We start from the raw sequence: 6,085 nt of genomic DNA, 5'->3' as shown, positions 1-6,085 counted from the left end.
AGATGGTTGACCAAAGTGTAGGCCTATATTTAGAAGATAACTGGTTCCCAAGATGGAAAATGAAAGAGGTCAACTGGGAACATTATAGTATGGTAGCAAGTGGAAAGTTGGTGGAGATTATGTCATATTCAGGAAATGATGTTGAAGAATTAAACTCAATGATTACTGGCATAATGTATGAATCAGCAGAGGAGATTATAGGCAAATCTAATGGGATGAGGAAAAAGAAAATGGTTCCATGGTGGTCAGAAAAGTGTAAAGAAGCAGTTAAGGCAAGGAATAAAGCTTTTAAGGTAATTAAATCAAATCACACATTCAATAAATTAATTGAATATAAAAAAGCACAGGCCACTGCTAAAAGGGTCATTCGTGAGGCAAAAAGAAAATACTGGAGAGACTTTTGTAGCAACATTGGGTCTGAAATCAAGGTTAGTGAGGTTTGGGGAATGATAAGGAAAATGGGAGGCATTAGAAGGGATTTAGCATTACCAGTAATAAGAGAAAATGACATTGAAGCAGTAACTAATGCAGAAAAGGCAGAGGTACTGGCTAGGGCATTTGTTAAGGTACATAGCACAAAAAACTTATCCAGTGAGGAATTAGAGTGGAGAGCAAAGGTGATTGAGGAAAATAAAGGCATATTGGGGAGGAAAGTCACAAATGAATGTGCAATTGATACAAATTTCTCATTATTTGAGTTTAAAAGAGCTTTAATAGGAGTTAAGAGTACTTCACCAGGGAAAGATGAGGTGTGTTACAAAATGATAGAGCAGCTATCAGATGTGGCTAAGAGTGTTGTTTTAACATTGTATAACAAGATATGGGAGCAAGGGAAGTTGCCTGGAATGTGGAAACACTCTGTGGTAATCCCTATAGGTAAGCCTGGCAAGGATAAAACAGAGGTTAAAAGTTATAGACCAATAGCTCTTACATCCAATTTATGCAAAATAATGGAAAAAATGATTACTATAAGACTATGTTATGTAATTGAAAAAAGAGGAATGCTCTCCCCTCACCAAAGTGGTTTTCGTAGTGAGCGTACAACAATGGATCCAATTATTTGTCTAGAAAATGAAATTAGGAAAGCACAAGTAAGTAAAGAAGCTGTTTTAGTTATTTTGTTTGACATTGAAAAAGCATATGACATGTTGTGGAAGGAGGGGCTTTTAATTAAGTTAAATAAGATGGGCATAGGTGGCAGGATGTTTAACTGGATTCAAGATTTTTTAAATAACAGAACCATAGAGGTGAGAGTAGGGACGGAATTTTCAAATATATATCCAATAGAGAACGGTACTCCACAAGGAAGCGTATGTAGCCCAATGCTTTTTAATATAATGATTAATGACATTTTTAACGGAATAGATCAGAGAATGGGTAGAGCACTATATGCTGATGATGGGGCATTATGGGTGAGAGGAAGGAATATTGACAACCTGAAGGTTAAGATGCAGTCAGCAATTGTTAAGGTTGAAAAGTGGTCATGTGAGTGGGGTTTTCATCTATCTATAGAAAAGACACAATTTATATGTTTTTCCAAAAAAAGAACGAATCCTACTATAGAACTTAAACTGTATGGGCAGCATCTTAAACAAGTTGACAGTATAAGATATTTGGGGGTATGGATTGATGTTAAGCTAAATTTTAAAATTCACATTCAGAAAATGATAGATAAGTGCAAAAAAGGCATAAATATACTGAAGTGTTTAGCAGGGTTTAGCTGGGGAGCAACAGGCATATCCCTAAAAAGGATTTATACTGCATTGATTCGTTCTGTATTTGATTATGGAAGCATAGTTTATAGCTCAACAAATAAAACCTTAATGAAAGAACTAGACAGAGTCCAGGCCAAGGCACTTCGAATATGTTGTGGTGCGTTTAGGACAACACCTATTCCATCATTACAAATAGAAGTAGGAGAAATGCCGTTAGATCTAAGGCGATTACAACTATCCATGTCTTACTGGATAAATCTGCAAGGCCATGAAGAAACACACCCTACAAAGAAGGTGTTATTAGATTGTTGGGAGTATGGGCGTCCACTATGCAGTTTTGGGTGGCAGGGAAATAGGCAGGCCAAAGATATGGAAATTGACAACATTGCTTGTTGCAAAACTGTTAACACACCAACAATCCCACCATGGATGTTTTGTTATCCCAGGGTAGATTTGGAAGCTAAAAATATAATTAAATCAGGGATATATCAAAACGTTCAGCAATACATTGACATAAATTATGAAGACACAGTTCAGATTTTTACAGACGCATCACAAGATCAGACTGGGAAAACAGGGGTAGCAGTACACATTTTAAAGTATAATGTAAATATTTAAAAAAGGACAACAGATCATCTGGCCATTTTTACAGCAGAAATGGTAGCAATAATTCTGGCTTTACAATGGGTGGAAGAAGTAAAACCAAAAAAGGTGATTATATGTTCAGACTCAATGTCCTCACTAGAATGCATTCAGAGTGGGAAATCTACATGTAGACAGGATCTACTAGATGAAATTAATCAAATAAATTTTATAATAAATCAACAAAGCATAAGCGTAGGATTTATATGGGTTCCTGCACACAGGGGAGTGAAGGGTAACGAGAAGGCAGACATGCTGGCAAAGGAAGCAGTTACATTAGAACTGGTTGAAATCGATATTAAATTAAGTAGGTCAGAAATTAAAAGTATTATTAAGAATAAAGTTAATAGAAAGTGGCAGGAGAGATGGGATAAGGAAGGAAAAGGCAGACATTTGTATAATATAAACAAAGAGGTTATAGCTAGGAAAATCAGTGGATTGGAAAGACAGGAGGCAACATGGTTTTCCAGACTGAGGATGGGACAAACAAGTTTAAATAGTGGATTGCACATAATAGGGAAACATCAGACTGGACTATGCATAAATTGTGGAGTAGTAGAAAATGTAAAACATATACTTATAGATTGTACACAATACACCAGAGAAAGGGAGAATATGAAGAGAGCACTAGACAGAGAGTTAACCATGGGAAATTTATTGAGTGTAAACAGCACACAGTCCACAGTTAGGGCGGTTATTAATTATCTTAAAGAAAGCCAACTAGCAAGAAGAATTTAGTTACTTATTTATTTATGTTGGCATTGCTTTAATTCGTTTTCAAATACATTTAAGACAATTAAGACAATACTTGTCAAGAAGCTTATTTTATTAATAATTTCATTTATATAACTTTTGGTTCATCTTTGTTTTTATAGTTATGGCAACAAGTTTGTTTTTGGACATTTGTTTTCTTTTTAAATTGCTGTTGGTCATTTGATTGACTGTTTAAAACACAATAGATATCAATGCACTTTTTGGATAAAACTGCTGTGTATTTTGGCCATGATCAATGTATTGTCACTTTAATTCAGCGTAAGCGGCGCAGCAAAAATAGACTCGCCGCCGAAACGATCGCGGCACTGCTGCTCTGCTCTGCTACGCACTGCCGCGCCACCTCTGCGTGCGGTGTGAATGCTCAAATCTGTTCATTTACATGCCTGCCGGGTATTTTAAGTTGAGGTGCTATTTGTTTATATATTAGACTTTTTTAAAGTTGGCTTGGGAAAGCCAACTTACTGAAATCCTATTTAAACTTATTATTATTATTCTTTTTTTGCTCCTAGACCGTTAAAGCTACGACCACCAAACTCGGGTCATCTATCTAATCCATCTATCTTTCTTGCTAACTAACCCATCTTTCTTTCTTACTAATCCATCTTTCTTTCTTTCTTTCTAACTAATCCACCATTCATTCTTTCTTTTATTCTGCTAATCTATCTTTTTTCTAACTAATCCACCTTTCTTTCTGTCTTTCTTTCTAACTAACCCATCTTTCTTTCTTACTAATCCATCTTTCTTTCTTTCTTTCTTTCTTTCTTTCTTTCTTTCTAACTAATCCACCATTCATTCTTTCTTTTATTCTGCTAATCTGTCTTTTTTCTAACTAATCCACCTTTCTTTCTGTCTTTCTTTCTTTCTATCTTTTTTTAACTAATCTTTCTTTCTTTCTAACTAATCAATTTTTCTTTCTCTTACTAATCTATCTTTCTTTCTAACTAATCAGTCTTTCTTTCTTTCTTTCATTCTAACTAATCTATTTTTCTTTCTTTCTTTTTAACTAATCCACCTTTCTTTTTCTTTCTTTCTTTCTTTCTTTCTTTCTTTCTTGCTTTCTTTCTTGCTTTCTTTCTTTCTTTCTTTCTTTCAACCATTCTGTCTTTCTTTCTTTTTTCTTTCTTTCTAACTAATCTCTCTCTTTCTTTCTTTCTTTCTTTCTAACCATTCTGTCTTTCTTTCTTTTTTCTTTCTTTCTAACTAATCTCTTTCTTTCTTTCTTTCTTTCTTTCTTTCTAACCATTCTGTCTTTCTTTCTTTCTTTCTTTCTCTTTCTTTCTAACCATTCTGTCTTTCTTTCTTTCTTTCTTTCTTTCTTTCTTTCTTTCTTTCTAACCATTCTGTGTTTCTTTCTTTCTTTCTTTCTTTCAATGTTTCTTTCTTTCTAACTAATCTTTTTTTCTTTCTTTCTTTCTAACTATTCTTTCTTTCTAACTAATTTATCAATCAAAATTTAAACTACTTAAAAACTGCAAACTACTTAAAACTTCTAACTACTTTTAACTTCTTCAAACTCTCTGGTCCGGCTTTCTCAAGCCAACTTAAAGTTTTTCTCAACAAACTTTTTTTTCTAGTTATATTTACTGTTGCAATAAAGTCCAAAAGTGAAGAATTTAAATTATTTATTACTTGATTGTTCAAGCTACCTCACAGAAGTGCTCTGTTTGTTAACAGAGTTGTTGAATGTTAAAATAAGGTGAATTAAATAAAAAATAAGGAACATCCTGGATCTGTTTTTTCGCTCTTCTTTATTCTTTTTTTATGTATTATAGAAGTATCGGATCGGGACTCGGTATCGGTAGATACTCAAAATCAAATGACTCGGACTCGAGGGCAAAAAAACCTGATCGGGACATCCCTAGTCAGTACAGTCACGTACTTCAAGACAGTCAAGTAGAGCTTCCACAGCTAGTTCCTCAGCGATTAAAGCTCGGGCTAAGGCAGAGGCTGCCCGTGCTGAACTTTTCTTTGCAGAAGAAGAAGAAGCCAGAATCATAAAGCAAAAGGCTGACCTTGAAGCGAATCTCCATATATTAAAAAGTCAGAAGGCTGTTGCTGCTGCAACAGCTGAAGCAGCAGCATATGAAAAAGATTACAAGTCTATCAAGAGTGAACTTAGTCCAGAGTTATTAGAGTTACCTATCAGTTCAGCTCAACGCACCTCTGAATATGTCAGGCAACACTCAGGAGCACACTCTGGGGAATTTCCATTGAAGGTTGATCCACTAGCCTGCCACAAGGTGGCGCGTGCGCAGTGTGAAATGGCCATGAAGGACGCAGATTCTCATCATCATTATGAGAAAAACAGAGTTGTTAATAGCAGAAAAGTTAATGTCAAACAACCACAACAAAAAGAGGAAGTTGACAATAAACTTTACTACCCGGAACCTGCAAGAGAGTCATTTAATCTTCAAAAGAAGCCTTTATCCGAGACTCAAGGTGTGCAAGACGTAACAAAATACCTTATTCGGAGGGAAATGTTGAGTGCAGGTCTTCTGAAATTTGACGACCACCCTGAGAATTACTGGGCATGGAAGGCATTTTTCCAAAGTGCCATCCAAGATCTCAACCTTTCATCAAGGGAAGAACTGGATCTGACAACAAGATGGCTTGGTGAGGAATCTGCAGAGCAGGCAAAGAGGATTCTCTCTGTGCATGTGTTCAACCCAACAGCAGCACTCAACTTAGTCTGGCAAAGACTAGAGGAATGCTATGGGTCATCAGAAGCAGTAGAACATGCTCTGCTAAAAAAGGTTGAAGATTTCCTTAAACTCACCAACAAAGATAATGTCAGGCCTAGGGAGTTAGGTGACATTCTTCAGGAGATAGAGTGTGCCAAAGAGGGAGGATATTTACCTGGCTTGTCATATTTGGATACAGCTCGTGGAGTAAATCCCATTGTGGAGAAGTTACCTTAATTAGAGCCTGTTTTTGAGCCTGATTAGCATATTTTA

The 6,085-nt window shown here is 35.7% G+C and overlaps 1 long non-coding RNA gene across 1 annotated transcript; it reads right to left on the bottom strand.

The window, feature by feature from the left end:
- Positions 1-624: 624 nt before the first annotated feature.
- Positions 625-5,855, bottom strand: LOC309478322. Its single transcript, XR_014198934.1, has 4 exons — positions 5,594-5,855; positions 5,293-5,414; positions 1,017-1,064; positions 625-882 (listed from the first exon to the last, which is right to left on the bottom strand). It is a non-coding gene; the product is annotated as an uncharacterized lncRNA (long non-coding RNA).
- Between the last annotated feature and the right edge of the window lie 230 nt (positions 5,856-6,085).

The sequence above is a fragment of the Leuciscus leuciscus genome, assembly GCF_965113295.1.
Source record: "Leuciscus leuciscus genome assembly, chromosome: 1".
In the NCBI taxonomy this organism is placed as follows: domain Eukaryota; kingdom Metazoa; phylum Chordata; class Actinopteri; order Cypriniformes; family Leuciscidae; genus Leuciscus; species Leuciscus leuciscus.
This window is presented reverse-complemented; position numbering and strand designations above follow the sequence as displayed.